The following is a 20,533-nucleotide window of genomic DNA, read 5'->3' as shown; positions in this document are numbered from 1 at the left end:
TTCCAGAGTTACATCGCCGAAAGGGACTACTCCATTCCCTGCAAATACTGGTAGCTTCGAGAAAACGAGCGCTTTTAAATATGTCGACGACACGGCGCATCGGCGCGGAATTCTTTCTGAAACGTAAGGCACTGCTCTCAGGCTTAGCATCTGTGCTGTCTGGCTTGTGCAAAAACCCAGATCCATTCGTCTCCTCGCAAGACAGCCGTCACCCGCACCCAGCCAGCGTCGCGTATTTTATGTCTCCAGCCCATTCGAAAGCAGACGTCTCCAGCCACCGCAGCCGTCTCTGCCGCGTCTCTTCAGTCGAGAAGCACCGAAAAGACACGCTCCTGCTGCGTATTCTGACAGCCAAGCTGTAGCTGAAGTCATATTAGCTGACATCATTACACGAGGGACAACTTTAATCATGCTGTGAAAAGATCTCATTTCTTCCAAGTGCGAAGAATATTGTTTCTCATATTTACGGCGCGCCGACTCGGTGTAAAAATGACGAGGGCGCGCTCAAAGTAATGTCTATGAATTTTTTTTTGTAAGTACTCTTAAAGCTTTTTTCAGTAAAACAAACTTTATTATCATTCTATATCTTTATTCTTCATGTCTACATATTTATTTCTCAACATAGTCACCTTGGCGACGAACACATTTCTTCCAACGAGAGACCACTTTGTTGATACTGTCACTATAGAATGTTTGACTTTATTGAGGGAAGCACAGCCTGAATTCTGCTTGCACCGCTTCATCACTATCAACGAGCAGTCATGTACGGTTTTGGGAACAGATAAAAATCGGATGTGGCTATGTCGGGACTGCGTGGAAGACGATCCATGACGGTGAATCCAAATCCTCGGATTGTTGCAGATGTCGCACCACTCGTGTGTGGTCTGTCATTGTCATGCTGAAAGAGAGAAAGCTCCGTATGTGAACGAACTCTTGGAATTAGAATTCGATTACAGCACGATGTTTCTCATTCACCACCGTGGTAGTTAAGTTTAACGCTGCCATCTTACATGCTACAATTCGTAGCCCTCTAGCGGTAGAGATCTCCAAATACGCAGATATGCCAAATAAAGATATAGAAAGATAACATTTGTTTTCTTTAAAAAGCTTTAAGATTTTTCACGAAGAAATTCGGGGGCATTACTTTTCAGCACACCCTCGTGCCCCACTGTACTGAAGGGGAGTCTTTACAAACGTTTTGTTTTCAGACGTGAAGCAAATAATCGTTACAGGGCAATTTCGTCTCTTGAAGTATCATCTCTCTTAACAAATCTCAGTGTTTCAATCCTGCAAGGAACGTTAGCGCAATGGCACTCAATGAGGAGGTAGCAGTTTCACATTCTTTTTTAAAAATTATTGCCCGGCACAGTCACATATAATTTCCAGTAGGGTCGGAAAACAGTATTTTAACTATCACTGCCATCTCCATAAAGACCGAAATGTCACTCTTTCCAACACGGTTCGAATTCTGTTGGAAATCGCAACTCCCAAGTCAAAGATTTAAATAATGAGATAAAATGTTGTAATGTTGATGCATTAATTTGTTCTGAAAGCGGTGCTGTATTCAAGATAATGAAAGCGGGTTAAAAGCTGTGAGCTATCTGGGGAAGTTAACCTTGAATTACTGAGCAACTGTGTCACCAGGTATCCAGTCTAGCTTACCAAATTCCCAACCAGACTAACATTAATTATAATCTTTTAGTAGTCATCTTATAACAACCGGTGATATACATATAAAAAGAGAATTTAAATAAAAAGAAATACATCAGTTTATATTTGGACATTTATTTTAACATTGATCATTGTTCCGTTAAACTTTCAGCATATTAAACTTGATTCATAACCAAACTGGTGCCTTATTTAGGATTGTGAAAATGTGAGTTTGTAATCTTACGGAACACATCAGATATGGAGCCAAGATTGGGAGACTGCATACAACACTGCATTCATAAAATAACACACAAAGAACGTTGAAACATATGCAAGAGCAAATTAACCACAACCAACCGATTCAATCTTCACCCAAAGAAGTTACGTTCGTAGCGCAATCCTGTCCGTCATGAAATTACCACACACTGGTATACTAAATTCATACTAACTCTCTGTGAAATCTTCCCGAAAAAAATAGCTGAGGGCTACTTTGATGATTACACCACATGCTTCACGTGGTCAACTTGGTTTACACAAAGAGTGTAACTCCACAATAATTTTGACAATTAAAATAAATTACAATGAAACGCAAATTACGAGTACAAAAGAAAAACCTCGAACTGGTTACTATCGTCTTACTATTAACCTGATGGGTCAAACAATTGTATAAGCACGTGGTACTGGTCTCACAAAGTACACCCCACGTGGGTTGAACATAAAGAAAAGTTGCTATATTGAAAAATATTGTCAAGACGAGACGTTATAATCTCACGCACATTCGCATTTTAGATTGATGATCTTAGTTAGAATTACGGATCATCCACACGTGGTTCCACTTTACTCACAAAGTATTGACAAAGCAACTACTGGAAGATATTCTGAACCTCACACTCGAATTACACTGCGTTGCACTTTAAGATAACATTAGATATTTTAGATCTAAGCCTGAAATAAAGGTGATTAAATTTTCAGTTAGGCTGAACTTAAGAAATCCATTGTCCTATGGACTTAGCAGAGATGCGCTTAGCCGGAGATCTTACAACTTCAGACGCTCGCCGCAGACAGACTGGCCCAGGCCCCTACCGAGGGTGCTTAACAGATACAAACGGAAGTGACCAGAGAGGCAGCTTCCTATACCAACATGACAAGGGACGGACAGGACCATACTAAGAATAGAAACCTCTCTGCTTTTAGAAAGCGTAGCTACCTGTTCTGACATTGGTCCTACTGTTCTCTAGCAGACAGGCTTGTCTGCTACCATCAAGCAAGCAACTAGAAATACATTTGTTCATTCATCCTTTCACACAGAAGGGAAGGCGGGATGACAGTATCTTATCATATACAGTATATAAAAGAAAGCGGATGTAGGTTCTGTATGAGACTGTGTGACATGAATTACATATAAACTGTGTTTTAAAGTGTAGTAGTGTGACAGATCGTTCTTGATTATGAGTAAAAGTAACACGTTCCACTGCTCAGTCTCCTCCCAGATAGTCAAAAACACCACAGTAAATCTAGAAGTGGAATGTATGCCATGAATGACAACAGTTTAAAAAAATTAACATGAAAGGAATCCAACAGAGACCTTTAAATGTAACAGGTGAGAATTTACTTTGGTTAGTAGTTCCATACACCTTCTCTTAATTTAACGCCCAAAATGTTTTTCATGTCAACTACTATGTCGACGGAAAGAAACAGCTAAAAATTATTTACGCCATCAAGATTTAAGTCATAAATGCAGCCACATTTTTTACATCTGCCATCAGCTGTTACCAGCCGAAATCGAGTTTCGGCCAAGGTTTTGCAGTCGTCTTTTTTTGAAAACGCCACTGCTCTCAGTCGTTAAGTGAAGGCCATCGGTCACTTCGTTGTCCATGGTGAGAGGACATGCCCGAAATTTGGCTCAAATGGCTCTGAGCACTATGGGACTTAACATCTTAGGTCATCAGTCCCCTAGAACTTAGAACTACTTAAACCTAACTAACCTAAGGACATCACACACATCCATGCCCGAGGCAGGATTCGAACCTGCGACCGTAGCAGTCCCGAAATTTGGTATTCTCGGCGCAGTCTTGATAATGTGGATCTCGGAGTATTGAATTCACTAACGATTTCCGAAATGCAATGACCCATGCGTCTAGATTCAACTATCTTTCCACGCTCAAAGTGTTAATGCCTATCGTGCGGCCACAACCAGGACGGAAACCTTTTACATCAATCACCTAAGTACTAATAACAGCCGGCCGGGGTGGCCGAGCTGTTCTAGGCGCTTCAATCTGGAACCGCGCGACCGCTACGGTCGCAGGTTCGCATCCTGCCTCGGGCATGGATGTGTGGATGTCCTTAGGTTAGTTAGGTTTCAGTAGTTCTAAGTTCCAGGGGACTAATGACCTCAGAAGTTAAGTCCCATAATGCTCAGAACGCGACACTGCCGCCATCTCTATGTATGTCTATATCGGTATCCGATGTTACCTCTGTGTATGCATGTGCGAAATATCGTATTTCCCTTGTTTAGCATTAGTTTAGCAATGTTTTCTGTAATTGTTAGATATTATTGAGTAATTTTATTTCACATAAACGCAAAGACACCGTATATATTCCCTCACAGTTACGTGAGTAAAGGTTGCAATTTAAATCACAAAAAATGGTTCAAACGGCTCTGAGCACTATGCGACTTAACTTCTGAGCTGATCAGTCCCCTAGAACGTAGAACTACTTAAACCTAACTAATCTAAGGACATCACGCACATCCATGCCCGAGGCAGAATCCGAACCTGCGACCGTAGCGGTCACGCGGTTCCAGATTGAAGCGCCTAGAACCACACGGCCACACCGGCTGGCAATTTAAACCACATTTTATAGCTATAGATGTGTTACGAAGCTACTAGCAGTTTAGAAACTCGAACCTGAATCCACATATAAATGCAAATGAAGAGAAAATTATAAACTGTAATGTTTTATTGATATTTGCAATTGTTAGTTGTTTTTGTCAATTGTATACATTAGAGTGGCATAGCGCAATTTCTGTAGAGTGGGTTTTATCCATAGCCTTGTGGTAGCAGCACTTGCCTTCTTTTAAACTGGCGTTCGACACAGTCGCACCATATGGCCGTCTCATTATAACATGCTGATAACGACTTCGTTAAAGCATTGAAGACCAAGGAGCGCCCGCCGGCAGACCAATGGAATATTTCGGATGTGACACAGATGATCTTGTGTTTAAAACCGTCTACATCGCTTGATAAATTCCTTTTTCAAGCCGTTTGGGAAACTACCATAAAACACACAGAGTCAGAGTCAGCGTCAGCAATAAAAACCTGCCCCGAGTAGGTATAAGTTTTTAATACTAATACTGGACCGTTTTCTACAAGTTTTAAGTTTTTGATTTCTAATGATAGCTGTAGCCGAAACGGCGTAATAAAGAGATTTATCATGCAATTTAGACGCTTTTATACACAAAAAAAGAGTGCCATTGAGGTTGCTTCTCATCTCCTGACGTTTAAATTTTCTAGTTTGTGTATTTCGTCCTTACTCACGATGCACAGGAGCTGGACAAAAATGTGCAAACACCGCGAGAAATGCATGCGTGAACATAAATACAGATGCTAGTCAACTTTGCAGTTTGCGTTGTTGTATTTGACCACGGACGGCACCTGTGCAATGCGCTCAATGCGTTGCAAGTATCAGTCCAGTTCAGAACAGTGTTCTGCGTAGTTGTGAGTGCATTATGTCGGAGATAAGTGAATTCCAAAGCGGACAAATTCTTGGCGTTCGTTTGGTGGGTGCTTCTGCAGCCAAGGGATCTGAAGTGGTATGTTGTTTCAGGAGCCACCGCGTCAAAGATTTATACTGCATATTGGGACAGCGGAAAACTTCATCCACTGATTCACAACGCGAACGAATGTGTGTGTTGAGTGATCATGACAGAGGGTCACTGAAGTGGGAAGTGACGAAAAATAAGAAGACGACAACTGTAAAAGTCAATGCAGAATTGATTGTCGCACTCACGAATCCTGGCCGTACCCAAACAATACGAAGGGATCTCCATAGGTAGTTAACTGCAGGGCGGTCTGGAATTCCAAAACAGCACGCCAGTGATGCAAATGCCTGTAAGAGGAAAACGTGGTGTCAAAGGCTAAGAACCTGGACTTTGGAACAGTGGAAGAAAGTCGTTTGGTCGAATAAGTCTTGCTTCACACTTTTTCCAACCTCTGACCGAGTTTACATCCCGACAGCGAAACACCGTGAGATTCGGTGATAATTTCTGCATCAATATCGTGGTATTCCATTGATCCATTTGGAACTCTGTAATGTCGCATTACTGCCAAGAATTATGTGACCATTTTGGGTGATCAGATCCATACCACGGTACAATGTCTGTTACCCTGTGGTGATGCTATGTTGCAAGAAAAAGGGGCCCCTGTTCATACAGCTCGCGTCGTCCAGGAGTGGTTTTATGAACACGAGGATGAATTTTCGCATCTGCCCTCGCCACTACAGTCACCAGATCGCAAATATTATTGAGCCCTGATGGTCTACTTTAGAAAGACGGGTGCGCGATCATTACCCATCTTCATCATGGATAACTGAACTTTTAATTATTTTGCAGGAAGAACGGTAAAAGACTCCCTCGAAAACCATACATGACCTGTATCTGTCCATTCCGAGATGACTGGAAGCTGTTCTGATTGCCAACGAGTTCCTGTTCCGATTTAGTCCCTTTAAAGAGTTTTATTTTTCGTGTTTTCATATTTTTGTCCACCCCATATAATACTGAGTGGTCAGCGTAGGTTACTGCCATGCAGACCCGGACTCGATCTCCGGTCTTGCCGAGGATTTTTCCTTGTAAGGCTGCTACTGGGGGGGGGGGGGGGGGGGGAATTCAACCTCGTGATACCAACTGAGGGCTTCTTGACCGAATGACCGAATAGTAGCGGCTCTATGGCTGGAAAGTCTGCAAAACAGCAAGGAGAGCAGTGTGCCGACTAGATGCCCCTCCATCCATGCTGCATCTCCATGACTCCACAAGGCAGAGGATTACACGGCGGCCAGTAGACTTCTACTGGGCCTACAAGACCTGGCGAGGAGTTTGTTGTTACATACACCGCCAGAAAAAAAATCGCAACACGCTAAAAGAATTAATATTGGAAATGAGAAACGCTGATACATTACAATCGTTGAAACCGCCAGAATGTTGAATACAAGCATGCAAACGCGCATTCTTTATAGTGTAGAGGTGCCGGATGCTAGGCTGGGGGACAGAGTTTCATGCCTGTTGCACTTGCTCGGTCAATACAGGTACGGTTAATGCTGTTTATGGATGACACTGGAGTTGTCATCCGATGATGTTCCATATGTGCTGGGCTGGAGACAGATCACGTGATCGAGCAGGCCAAGGCAACACGTCGACACTCTATAGAGCATGTTGGGCTACAGCAACGGTATGCGGGCGAGCGGTACTCTGTTTGAAAACACTTGCTGGAAAGTTGTTCATGAACGGCAGCTCAACAGGTCGAATCACCAGACCGACATACAAATTTACACTCATTGTGCGTGGGATAGTGACGTGATCACGCCTGCTGGCCGGCCGTGGTGGCCGAGCGGTTCTAGGGCCTCAGTCCGGAACCGCGCGACTGCTACGGTCGCAGGTTCGAATCCTGCCTCGGGCATGGATGTGTGTGATGTCCTTAGGTTAGTTAGGTTTAAGTAGTTCTAAGTTCTAGGGGACTGATGACCTCAGATGTTAAGTCCCATAGTGCTCAGAGCCATATGAAGCATTTGAACGCCTGCTGTCGTACGGAAACGCACCCCGTACCATATGCGTGTATAGCACGCAGACATGTGAATGCAGGTGCTCCATTGGCCTCATTCTAACCATTACGGCCATCATTGGCACCGAGGAAGAGCCAGCTTTCATAAGAAATACACAACAGTGCTCCACCCTACCCTCCAATTATCTCTCGATTGAGACCACTGAAGTCGCAAATGGCGGTGGTTTGGGGTCATTGGAACGCACGTTACTGGGCACCGGGTCGCACGTGTCCTTGAAGTGACCGATTTGTAAAAGTTCGTTACGTCAGTGTGGTGCCAACTGATACGCAGATTGCTGCTGCAGGTACAGTATGATGCGCGATAGGCATTCGCGAACATGATGGGCTTCGCTCTTGGTACTGCTACGTGGCCGTCCGAGGCCCGGTCTTCTTGGGGTTGTACATTCTCGTGACCACCGCACGTACAGTGGTTACATTGTTGCCAAGTCTTTCTGCAATATCGCAGAAGGAGCGTCCAGCTTCTGTTAGCCGTTTTAAACGACTTCGTTAAAACTTAGTGAGGTACTGATAATGGCGTCTTTGTTGCCTAAAAGGAATTTTTGGCTGATATCAATTAACCAAGTCCAATCTCAAAGATAATTAACGTTCACGAACATTATAGCGTATTCTCGTAGTGACTCTGCTAATGCCACTCTTCCGAGGCTGGTGCGAAATTAAAATAGACATTATCTTTCGGATGTAGAAACAGGCCTACCATTTTACCATTTTTCGTTTATGTAGCACAGCTCCATGGTGTTGCGTTTTTTTTTTTTTTTTCGTCAGTGTATATACGGACTTGTGTGTTAATTACCTCAGTCAGCACAAATAAAAAAAATCCTTATTACCCTATACAAATGTTCTGATATTGCGCTGTATTCTTAGAAGCGTTCGTCTGGCAGGATTCAGCAGTGTAGATTTCAAGTAGCGCTTTTTACGCTGCTTAAACGGTAGGCGTTGCGGCGCGCGCGCATCGACCTGTGCCACTGGGCAGGCGGAGTCGCGGCCGGAGCAGTGGCGCCAGCTCACGTGTCGCGCTGGTGGGCCACGTGCAGCCCCCGTGAGGAGCGTTGACCTCGTAAAACGCAGCCGGCTCAGCCCGGCGCAGCCCTGGCGAGGCCAGGCCGCAGGCAGCCGACCGCCGCGCCGCCTTAAGGAGCCCTCCGGGGACCTTATCTCCCCAGACGCTAACGATCCGTCCGCTGACGGCGCCGCAGCAAATCACCGCCTCCTTGTCCTGCACCTCCTCCGCCAGTTAGGTACTTCCTAACCAACTTGCCGGGCTGCGACGCTCTACTCCGCGCCGGGGCAGCGTTTTATCGTCAGGGCCTGTGCCATCGAGTTCTGCTTCAACGAGTCTCTGTGCTCTGCTGCACGCCGTCGAGTCTCCGGAGTGAAGGAAGGAAGGCCGCTTAGAATTTAGCGTCCCGTCGACGTCGATCTCGACAGGGACGAAGCACTTGCTTGGCTGGACGAGGAAGTCTCTGGAAATAAGCCCGTGGCCTCTTTGAAAGAAACATTCAGCCATTCGATTACTAGCCGAGATGTATCGTCATTGTGCGATCATAAAGAAATGCAGAAACACTGGGAAAAAAATTCCAATTCGTGAAATGAATTGCAGATAGGAACAACCCGACGGTACCTGTACTAATAACAAAACTGTAAAACGATTGTGTCTGTCTGTTTAAACACGCTTATCTCCAAACCTGCTAGACAATTTTTTATGGGGGTTGCACAGGTAATGTGAATGTAGTTTGGGGCAACATATAGACTTTATTTCATCAAAATCGGTACAAAGAGAAAATGTATCGCAATTTAAAGTTTTATCTAAAATCGTCTGCTTAGCTTAGTAGTTCGGATGTTTAATCATCACGCGGTAGCACACCAAAGAACCAACAAAAAAAAAAAATGCACTATGCGACTTAACTTCTGAGGTGATCAGTCACCTATAACTTAGAACTAATTAAACCTAACTAACCGCCGGCTGGGGTGGCCGAGCGGTTCTAGGCGCTACAGTCTGGAACCGCGCGACCGCTACGGTCGCAGGTTCGAATCCTGCCTTGGGCATGGATGTGTGTGATGTCCTTAGGTTAGTTAGGTTTAAGTAGTTCTAAGTTCTAGGGGACTGATGACCTCAGAAGTTGAGTCCCATAGTGCTCAGAGCCATTTGAACCTAACTAACCTAAGGACATCACGCACATACATGCCCGAGGCAGGATTCGAACCTGTGACCGTAGCGGTCGCGCGGTTCCAGACTGAAGCGCCTACACCTGAATGACTAAAAGACTGATTACTGTGCGGTTTCTATAATCCAATGAAGATCACGAGGCAAGACTTGCTGCGGTTCGAGAACTTTTTGGAAACTTCTACCGAAAGCGAGGTGCGGCGTAACTCTGATCGAGAACGCCATGAATTATGTCGCTCCTGAGAACCCTTCACTCGCAGAGGCTTTAAATTACTTCTCTTCAGTGTGACATAATAAAAACGAAAATTTTGACGGGAAGTGGCGCAAGCGAACGGGTGTTTCTACTTCGAAGCCCGCTTATCCCTAAGAATCTACCATTTCGCTTTAAATGTGTACAGTTGTCTGTGAGCTTGTGTTATGCCATGACGATCAACAAAGCGCAAGGCCAGAAGCTGCAAGAGGCACGGTGGGAGCTTACTGTCGTGGTTTTTCGCACGGCCAGTTCTGCATGGCTCTTTCCTGTGTTAGGAATGTAAACAAGCTCTTCATTCTTGTCCGTAATCATACTATTTCAAACTTTGTATAATGAGAACCTTTATAAGTCAAAAATAAATTCCACTCGTATTTGCAGGGCTGCAAATAGATACCCAGGCAACTCCGGGTTTCTTAGCTAGTCTAATTACAACATTAGTGGTGAACATTACATAGTATAAGTACTGAACGGTAATACTTATACGCTATATGAAGAGAGAGGATCAGGTACAATCACTATTAGAGAAGACAAATGGAATATTAAATTTGTTGGAAGGATTCTGGGAAATTCATCTGTAAATGAACTCGCATACAAGACACTAATGCGACCAATTCTAGAGTATTGGTCCAGTGTTTGGTGTATTTATCAAGTAATCATGACGAAGACACCGAAGGAATTCCGAGAAGAGCTGCTACGGTTGCGAGATGTCGGGTTAATCCATACGAAAGTGTAACTAATCTGCTCGCTGAACCTATATGTGGATCCCTGTCAGAAAGCAGACATAGTTGTCGCGAAACACTTTTGAGTAAATTTTGATAATCTGCATTCGAAGAAGACACTGTGCCATTGTGCTGCCACCATCGTCATTCTCACGTCAATGTCATGAGAATATGGTACAGTCACTCGTTTCTTCTTTTTCTCTGACCATACATTCACGGAATAGGTTGTATTGGTGCACTGCACAGGGATATGTGGAGGTTTTTGCGTGTGTGGTGTGTGTGTGTGTGTGTGTGTGTGTGTGTGCGTGCGTGGTCGGGAGAAAGGGGGGGGGGGGAATTTGTCAGCCTTCTGACTTGATGTGACTTCGCAGGCTTTCCCGGCCTAATAAGTCTTGAAAGTCTCTTCGATTTTGCTGACGTATCCTAAAATCAACTCGATTCAATATTTCGGCGATCCAACTGTTCGCCATCTTCAGGAGTTCGCTGCTTCTGCTGCTGAGTGCAGCTGAGGACCAATGTCAAGGCTGCAAATCAATGTCCCATAGAGGCCTCCGTATCGTACACTGGGCAGTTGGTGCCATCCTTAGTAGAACACCGGCGGCAACGATATACCGCACTCAGAGATAATTTTCGAACACTCCGCTTCTGGAGGTATGGAGATGATACCTTTTTCGTCTGGCCCCATGGACGTGATGTTCTCAACAGATTTATGGACAGCTCCCAACTCTCTTCAACCCAGCATTAAATTTACCATGGAGTTTGAAAGTGATGGGATGCCTCCACTCTTGGACGTCGTGGTTTACAACAAAACCAGATGGTACTCTGGGACATATTGTTCACCGAAAGCCGGCTACAGTGCATGCGAAGAGTTGTGGTCCACGATACCAGAGCAGCGGCGTGATTAGGACTCTGGCACGCAGAGCATCTGCCATTCCAACGCGGACAGTTCAGCCCAAGAACTTGCGCATTTGATGGCTGTTTTTAAGGAAAACGGATACTCTGAGAAGCAGATTCGGCGAGCTATGGAGTTTGGACCGTCACCGAAGGTGCATGATCAGTAGCATAGATCAGTGGCGTTCTTCCTTATGCTGGGCACATATCGTTTAAGATTGGAAGAATTTTAATGAACTTTAATATTAAGAGTGTGTTCCTTTCCACGCCTGTTTTGAAAAGGTTCAAAATGGTTCAGATGTCTCTGAGCGCTATAAGACTTAACATCTGACGTCATCAGTCCCCTCGAACTTAGAACTACTTAACTAACCTAAGGACATCACACACATCCATGCCCGAGGCAGGATTCGAACTTGCGACAGAGTGTGTTCCGTCCACCTTCCAAGACTAGGGCACTGCTCGGCTCTGTGAAAGATGATTCGGGGCTTAGGAAGCCTAGTGTATACAAAATTCCGTGTCAATGTGGAAAGGCTTACTCCTACCGTTCGCATCGTACTGTTCACGATCGGTGCGTGGAACATCGCCGTCATACGAAGCTACAACAGCCGGAAAAATCGTCTGTAGCAGATCATTGCTTATAGAGGGACACGGTGTGAAATTTGACGAAACTGTGATAGTTCCCAACACTTACGGTTTTTGGAACAGTGTTTACAAACAGGCAATTGAAATTAGGTTGGCGGGTAATTTGATTAATAGAGGCAATGGGTATCTTGTTAGCAGGACGTGGACCCTGTACTATCCCGCATCAAAACACTACGTTCTTCGGTGCGGCCAAGCCGAGTGTTCGAAAATCGTCTCTGAGTGCGATACATCGCTGTCTCCGGTGTTCTACTACGGGCGGAGCCACCTGTCCACTCTTCGACGGCAGCAGTTGTGATGGGCGGCGCATGCACCTTGTACGGTACGGAGGCCTATGCAGGACGTCGATTTGCAGTCTTGGCGTCAGTTCTCAGCGGGAATCACCATCAGAAGCAACGTTGTTCTGAAGATGGCGAATAGTTGAATCGTCGAAATATTAAATCGAGTCGATTTTAGGATCCGGCAGCAAACCCAGAGAGACCTTCATGTCTTCTGACTTGTTTGATGTCACCCGCCACGAATTTCCCTCCTGCGTCAGCCTCTTTAACTCCGAGAGTAGCACTTTCTCCTATCGTCCTCAATTAATTGTGGGATGTATTCCAATGTCTGTCTTCTCTTCTCTGCTCAGCAGACTTCGTTTGCTTAGGAATACACCCGTTGCCTATCCTGATGTTTATGTCCTGCTTGTTTTGTCCGACTTGTGTCAGTTTTGTTTCAAGGTACCAGAATACGTACATTTCACCTACTTCGTGGTAGCCAATTTGACTGTTAAGTGTATCGCTAATCTCATTTCTGCTACTCCTCGTTACTTTCGTCTTTCTTCAGTTTGTTCTCAATCCATACTCTTCACTCACTAGACTTTATTGTACTCCACAGTTCATGCATTTCTCCCTCTCCTTCACAATTGCTGTCATTGCTCCTTCAATGTATAGATTGAACAGTAGCGGGGAAAGACTGCATCCCTGTTTTATACCCTTTCTAGTCCGAGAACTTCACACTTCGTCTTGTACGGCATATAATGTGTCCTGCCTGCTCGTCGAATAGGGGGTCCCTAGGAAACCTGCTTTCCTCGGATCGTTTGACAACAAATCAAGCAAATCGTATTAATGATTTTCATTACAGGAAGATAAACGACAATACTTTGAGAATTTACAATGTTGTGTCGCAAGTAATGGGCGACAGACAAACTAAGAAAATCTTTTCAGTCTACACTAGCCATAATACAAGTTAAATTATACAGTTCCGGGGGAGGAGGGGGAGAGGGGGAGATCAGTCAGTCGTACCAGAGGAACCTTCCGCCACATACCATCAAATGGCTTGCGGAGTATTGATGTACAGAGTGGCGAGAAGTTCCCCTACCCTTGTAACTCCTGTTTAGTATCATATGTTATTATACAGGTTGCTAGCTACATTACTTCTTATCAATTGTTGGAATTCATGTTTACATCTTTTCACAGTCGTAAGTCGAGTTTTAATCTATAATCATGAAAGACGTGACTGGTCATAATTACACGACAGAGGAGCCATTGGTGTCGATGCACAAACGGCAACACAAAGGGCAGACAAGGAGACAGATTATGGGAGCACTCCAGAGCAGATTTAATAAGGCTCCACTGCAAAAACAACACTTCTGGATTGGCAAAGACATGCTTTGGGTTTTGGTAGACTTAAAGACGTGCCGCGGACGTGGAATGAAGAAGACACGAGAAGAAACACGTGCCGGTGTCTCTGCTTCGATTGAACGATCTCCTATAAAGCCGAGATGTAAGCGCAGAATTCGGTATACAGAGGACAACAATGTGAGATCACATCAAAAAAATACTTTAAGGTCAGACTTCATGATCGACGTCCCTAAACGTGTTATCGAATTCAGACAGGAATGAGCGCATCTTAGTATACCGTGCTCTGTTTACTCAATTTCCAAATGCAGTGAACTGTGCTAACGTTATGTTTTCAGATAAGTATGCCATTTATGTGCTAGAAATATTGCCTTTTGAGCAAAAGAGAATTGTCATTACACAGTGGAGTTAGAAAGCAACCCGCCTCATGGGCAATGATGACACCACAACATCTGCTTCGATCGTACTTTTCTGAGGGGACTGTAAATGGTGTGTTACAGACATAGTTAATATCTCAGTTTGAGGAACGGGGCCTCGCAGAACGCACTGCAGTGATCGAGTTCCTAAATGAACACTTACCAGGACGCTAGATAGTCGTGGTTCATCAGCAACAACAGCTCCCTTGAATTGGCCACCAACAAGCCCTGACCCCGCCGGACCCGACATTTCGTTATGGGGAGTTATTAAAGCGCATGTGTCTTGCACGTCGTTGTGCTACAGACAAAGACATTTGCAATGCTGTTGAGGATCCATTTCGCACTATAACATCGGACATGTTCAAAAATATGTCAAGAAAAACATGAAGGCATATGGAAATGTATTTGCAATATGACCGGGAACTTATCGATAAATTAGACATTTAATATGAAGGAAAGTTACGTGGAAAAAGTCATAGGATACCTCCTAATATCGTGTCGGATGTCTTTTTGCTCGGCATAGTGCACTAATTCGCCGTGGCATGAACTCAACCATTAATTGGAAGTCCACTGCGGAAGTATTGAGCTATGGTGTCTTTATAGCCGTTAACAACTGACAAAGAGTTGTCGATGCGGGTTTCTGTCTACGAACCGACCTCTCGATTATGCCCCTTAGACGGTTGATATGTGGCACGTGTCTGGCAATCTGCGTGGCCAAACCATTTGTTCGAAATGTCAAGAATGTTCATCAATCCAATCGCGCACAGTTGTGGCCTGGCGACATGGCGCATTGTTATCCATAAAAATTCCACCACTGTTTGGCAACATGAAGTCCATGAGTGGATGCAGATGGTTTCCAAGTAGCCAAACATAACCACTCCCAGTCCATTGACACAGCTCACACCACTATGGAGCCACCACCAGCTTGCACAGTGCGTTGTTGACAACTTGGGTCCGTGACTTCGTGGGGACTGCGTCATATTCTAACACTGCCATCAACTTTTACCGACTAAAATCGAGACTCATCTGACCAGGCTACGGTTTTCCGTCGTCTAGGGTCCAACCGACATGGTCACGAGCTCAGGATAGGCGCTGCAGGAGACGTCGTGCAGTTAGCAAAGGACTCCCGTCGGTCGTCTGCTGCCATAGCCCATTTATGTCAAATTTTTCTGCATTGTCCTAACGGATACGTTTCTCGTACGTCCGACATTGATTTCTACGATTATTTCACGCTGTATTGCTTGTCTGTTGGCAATGACAACTATACACAAACATCGCTGCTCCCGGTATTTAGGTGAACGCCGTCGAGCACTACTTTGTCCGTGGTGAGAGACAACGCTCGAAATCTGGTATTCTCTGCATAGTCTTGACACTGCGGATCTCTGAATACTGAATTCCCTAACGATTGCCGAATGAAATGTCCTATGCGTCTAGCTTCAAGTATCATTCTGTGGAACATTTTATTAATTCCTGTTTTGCGACCATAATCACGTCTGGAACCTTTTCACATGAGTCATCTGAGTAAAAATGACAGCTCCGCCAATGCAGTGCCTGTTTATACGTCGTACGCGTGATGCTCTCTGACTCTCTAAAAATATGTGATCAAAAGTATCCGGACACACCCAAGAACATACGTTTTTCATGTTAGGTGCATTGTGCTGCCACCCACTCCCAGGTAATCCATATCAACGATCTCAGTAGTCGTTAGACATCGTGACAGAGCAGAATGGGGCACTCCGCGGAACTCACGGACTTCGAACGTGATCAGGTGATTGGGTGTCACTTGCGTCATACGTGTGTACGCGGGATTTCCACACACCTAAACATCCCTAGGTCCACTGTTTGCGACGTGATACTGAACTGGAAACGTGAAGGGACACGTACAGCACAAAAGCGGACAGGCCGACCTCGTCTGTTGACTGACAGAGACCGCCGACAGTTGAAGAGGGTTGTAATGTGTAATAGACATCTATCCAGACCATCACACAGGAATTCCAAGCTGCCTCAAGATCCGCTGCAAGTACTATGACAGACAGGCGAAGTGAGAAAACTTGGATTTCATGGTCGAGTGGCTGCTCATGAGCCACACATCACGCCTGTAAATGCCAAACGACGCCTCGCTTGGTGTAAGGAGCGTAAACATTGGCTGATTGAACAGTGCAAAAACGATGTGTAGTGTTCCGAATTACGGTACACAATGTGGCGATCCGATGGCAGTATGTGGGTATGGCGGATGCCCGGTGAACGTCATCTGCCAGCGTGTGTAGTGTCAATAGCAAAATTCGGAGACGGTGGTGTTATGTTGTGGTCGTGTTTTCATCACGGGGGCTTGCACCCTTTGTTATTTGCGTGTCACTATCACAGCACAGCACTAAATTAATGTTTTAAGCACTTTCTTGCTTCCCACTGTTGAAGAGCAATTCGGGGATGGCGATTGCATCTTTCAACACGATCAAGCACCCGTTCATAATTCACGGCCTGTGGCGGAGTGGTTACACGACAGTAACATACCTGTAATGGACTGGCCTGCACAGGGTCCTGACCTGAATCCTATAGAACACCTTTGGGATGTTTTGGAACGCCGACTTCGTGACACGCCTCACCGACCGACATCGATGCATCTCGTCAGTGCAGCATTCCGTGAAGAATGAGCTTCCATTCCCCAACAAACCTTCCACCGCTCTATTGAACGAATGCCTGCGAGAGTAGAAGCTGTCATCAAGGGTAAGGGTGGGCCAACACCATACATGATATCAACATTACCGATGGAGGGCGCAACGAACTTGTAAGTCATTTTCAGCCAGGTATCCGGATACTTTTGACCACATATTGTATGTGTATATAGCTATCCCATGACATTTTGTCACCTCATTGTTAGTACTTACGCTAAAACAAATCAAATCTATCAACATTCGTTTCAGATGTATATGTGTAAGATCGTGCATTAAGTCGGCAGCTACTTGATTTCCCCCTTTTTTTATTACTTGCGAAAGAAATTATTTTACAGAAATTAGGCGCCGGTTTGAAATTGCTTTATGGGGCGTGACAGCGCCGGATGCCCCGTAGGCGGGCGCTGACTCCCCCGGTGATTCCCCCCGGCGGGGCTGGAGTGTTGTCGGAGTATTAGCGGATTTCCTGGCACCCGCCTAGGGCCCGTCTCTCCGCCGCGCCGGCACGGCCTCGCCAGCAGCGGCAGGAGCCGCTACAGCCTCCGCCGCTGTGTTAGGCAGCCGATATTGCCTGGGGAGAGCGGAGCGGCAAGCAGCTGCCTGGCTGGCTCTTGGCTCCCTCCCTCTCCCTCTCGCCCTCCTGTCTCCCTCTCCCTCTCCAACCCGCTGCCGCTATAGATTGCCGCCGGGCCCTCCTCTCACTCAGCGCCCTTGTTTAGCGACCTCTCCGGATTGGGGCTCATAAATAAGACGAGGCCGAGGAGATGTAGCCGAGCGCCACTCTATTGGCCTCTGCTTAGCGCTGCCTTCCTTCTCCCCTTCATCTCTTTCCCGTTCAGCTGACAGTCTCTGGACTTTTTGGTGCAGTCTTCACCTGCGCGCACCACTTATGTTTAACTGGCGACATAAAGTCGCTCAGGAGGCCTGCGGCCATAATGTGAATAACTGAGCTCGTCAGTACCTCCGCTTTATCTCGCTAATAGCCAGAGTACGCTCGTTGTTAAAACTTTTTTATTAACGCGTTTCGGGCATGGCCCGCAGTCAGAATATCAGCGGAAAAGCTCACTCGAGCACAAGCATTTTTTCCCCTTGGTCATTTTCGGCTGAAAAATGTGTAATGTGTTGTGGGATATAAAAAAATGTGGAATGTGTTGTGGGATATCGTGAAATATTCCCGCTTCCTCCCCTATAGTTTAATAAGATTCCAACAGCTGGCGGCGTTTATTGACTGCCTCTCTTAGATACGAGGGTTACGGGTGCAGCATTCTTTATTTTTACTTCTTCTCAAATTTTATCCTATCCATTTCAAATTTTTCCCCTCCAAGGACCTTACACCACTCCATGCACGTTTTCCATTGATCTTTTGAAACCAGCCGGCCGTTGTGGCCGAGCGGTTCTAGCCGCTTTACTCCGGAACCGCGCTGCTGCTACGGTCGCAGGTTCGAATCCTGCTTCGGGCATGGATGTGTGTGCTGTCCTTAGGTTAACTAGGTTTAAGTAGTTCTAAGTCTAGGGGACTGATGACCTCAGATGTTAAGTCCCATAGTGCTCCGAGCCATTTTAACCATTTTGAAACCATGTTCGTGGTCTCTGTTGCTTTTCTTTCACGCCTCCAACAGCCTCAAATTTCGTTCCTCCATCATCATCATCATCATCATCATCATCATTTAAGACATTATGCCTTTCAGCGTTCAGTCTGGAGCATAGCCCCCCTTATACAGTTCCTCCAAGATCCCCTATTCAGTGCTAACAGTGGTGCCTCTTCTGATGTTAAACCTATTACTTCAAAATCATTCTTAACCGAATCCAGGTACCTTCTCCTCGGTCTGCCCCAACTCCTCCTACCCTCTACTGCTGAATCCATGAGTCTCTTGGGTAATCTTGCTTCTCCCATGCGTGTAACATGACCCCACCATCTAAGCCTGTTCGCCCTGACTGCTACATCTATAGAGTTCATTCCCAATTTTTATTTGATTTCCTCACTGTGGACACCCTCCTGCCATTGTTCCCATCTACTAGTGCCTGCAAACATCCTAGCTACTTTCATATCCGTAACGTCAACCTTGTTGATAAGGTAACCTGAATCCACCCAGCTTTCGCTCCCATACAACAAAGTTGGTCGAAAGATTGAACGGTGCACAGATAACTTAGTCTTGGTACTGACTTCCTTCTTGCAGAAGAGAGTAGATCGTAGCTGAGCGCTCACTGCATTCGCTTTGCTACACCTCGCTTCCAGTTCTTTCACTATGTTGCCATCCTGTGAGAATATGCATCCTAAGTACTTGAAACCGTCCACCTGTTCTAACTTTGTTCCTCCTATTTGGCACTCAATCCATTTATATTTCTTTCCCACTGACATTACTTTCGTTTTGGAGATGCTAATCTTCATACCATAGTCCTTACATTTCTGATCTAGCTCTGAAATATTACTTTGCAAACTTTCAATCGAATCTGCCATCACAACTAAGTCATCCGCATATGCAAGACTGCTTATTTTGTGTTCACATATCTTAATCTCACCCAGCCAATCTATTTTTTTCAACATATGATCCATAAATAATATGAACAACAATGGAGACAGGTTGCAGCCTTGTCTTACCCCTGAAACTACTCTGAACCATGAACTCAATTTACCGTCAACTCTAACTGCTGCCTGACTATCCATGTAAAGACCTTTAATTGCTTACAAAAGTTTGCCTCCTATTCCATAATCTTGTAGAACAGACAATAACTTCCTCCTAGGAACCCGGTCATATGCCTTTTCTAGATCTATAAAGCATAGATACAATTCCCTGTTCCACTCATAACACTTCTCCATTATTTGCCGTAAGCTAAAGATCTGGTCCTGACAACCTCTAAGAGGCCTAAACCCACACTGATTTTCATCCAATTGGTCCTCAACTAATACTCGCACTTTCCTTTCAACAATACCTGAGAAGATTTTACCCACAACGCTGATTAAAGAGATACCTCTGTAGTTGTTACAATCTTTTCTGTTTCCATGTTTAAAGATTGGTGTGATTACTGCTTTTGTCCAGTCTGATGGAACCTGTCCCGACTCCCAGGCCATTTCAATTATCCTGTGTAGCCATTTAAGACCTGACATTCCACTGTATTTGATGAGTTCCGACTTAATTTCATCCACCCCAGCCGCTTTATTGCACTGCAATCTATTGACCATTTTTTCCACTTCCTCAAATGTGATCCTATTTCCATCATCATTCCTATCCCATTCTACCTCGAAATCTGAAACATTACTGTTCGCATTTTCACCTACATTGAGCAACTCTTCAAAATATTCCCTCCACCTGCCCAAGGCATCCACAGGATTCACCAGCAGTTTTCCTGACCTGTCCAAAATACTTGTCATTTCCTTCTTACCTCCCTTTCGAAGACTGCTAATTACACTCCAGAATGGTTCTCCAGCAGCTTGACCTATAGTCTTCAACCTGTTTCCAAAGTCTTCCCACGATTTCTTCTTGGATGCTGCAATTATCTGTTTGGCTTTGTTTCTTTTTTCAACATAACTTTCTCTGTCTACCTAGGTTCTGATATGTGGCCATTTTTGATACGCCTTCTTTTTCCTTTTACAGGCTGCCTTGACTGTATCATTCCACCAAGCTGTTTGCTTATCCTACTTTTACACACTACTGTTCCAAGACATTCTTTAGCCACTTCTAGTACT

Source organism: Schistocerca cancellata, chromosome 2 (genome assembly GCF_023864275.1).
Source record: "Schistocerca cancellata isolate TAMUIC-IGC-003103 chromosome 2, iqSchCanc2.1, whole genome shotgun sequence".
Lineage (NCBI taxonomy): Eukaryota > Metazoa > Arthropoda > Insecta > Orthoptera > Acrididae > Schistocerca > Schistocerca cancellata.
Note: the sequence above shows the minus strand (reverse complement) of the source record.